Genomic DNA, 866 nt, shown 5'->3' with positions numbered 1-866 from the left:
CAGGGCATTAGCATAGTTCCATGTGTCTTGTAAGCTGCAACATCTCCCTGGGGGTGAGCCTGTGCCCTGCCTCCAGGGAGCTATTAATCTCCTCTGCACCTCCAAATGAGATCATCAGGCTGTGACCTGATTAACAGGCTGAACTCCACGCCTTCACTCTTAATCCTCTCAAATTGACAACAGATTATATAACTACCAAACCACCCATCTTGGTATGGTTTCTGCACATCCTGGAAGAAGGTGTACTCATCATGCTGGTTCAGCAGCTTGAAGAAATGCGCAGCCCCTCACACTGCTCCTTCCAAGACCACATAGAAAAGGAAGCCCAGGGAGAGGTAGGTGTGAGATGCTCGCAGATGCAGGTTGACCAGATGGTTGGCACCAGCCTCAGCTTCAGCAGAATAATTCTGACAGATCTGAGAGCTCATGATTGGTGGAAGGTTTGGCGCTAACACACACAAGATAAAACAGTGTTAGCTGGTCCCAGGAAGAGGGGATGGCCAAGATGTTCCTGGAATTTACATCTGGAAAGGAAATTGGAGAGTGGTGGGAGGTTCGAAGAGGGGAGTCCATTTCATCCAAGCACTGTTGAGGCAAGACACAGATCCACAGGACCGCCAGGCGAGCTTTGAAACTGTAGCTCTTTAAGGGAGTAGAAAGCCTCCTCTTTCTCCCTCTGAACAGCTGGTGGTTTTGCACTGTTGACCTGGAAGTCAGCAGCTCAACCAGTAACCACTACCCCTCCAGGGTTCCTTACTATTAAAGCTAGTGATGAAGAAATGGGAAGAGCTCCACCAACTCCTTCAGTCTGAAACTGATCAAATCCGCCATCAGGATGCATTGATAATTATTGGTGATTTGAATGC

At 48.6% G+C, this 866-nt stretch overlaps 1 pseudogene; it reads right to left on the bottom strand.

The window, feature by feature from the left end:
* The window catches only part of LOC115868743, a 192,269-nt pseudogene extending 191,841 nt beyond the window's left edge, over positions 1-428 (bottom strand).
* Positions 429-866: the final 438 nt, after the last annotated feature.

This window comes from Echinops telfairi, unplaced genomic scaffold (genome assembly GCF_000313985.2).
Source record: "Echinops telfairi isolate 266 unplaced genomic scaffold, ASM31398v2 ScPeMD7_18;HRSCAF=68, whole genome shotgun sequence".
NCBI classification, from domain to species: Eukaryota; Metazoa; Chordata; class Mammalia; order Afrosoricida; family Tenrecidae; genus Echinops; species Echinops telfairi.
Note: the sequence above shows the minus strand (reverse complement) of the source record. Positions and strands in the feature narration are given on the sequence as shown.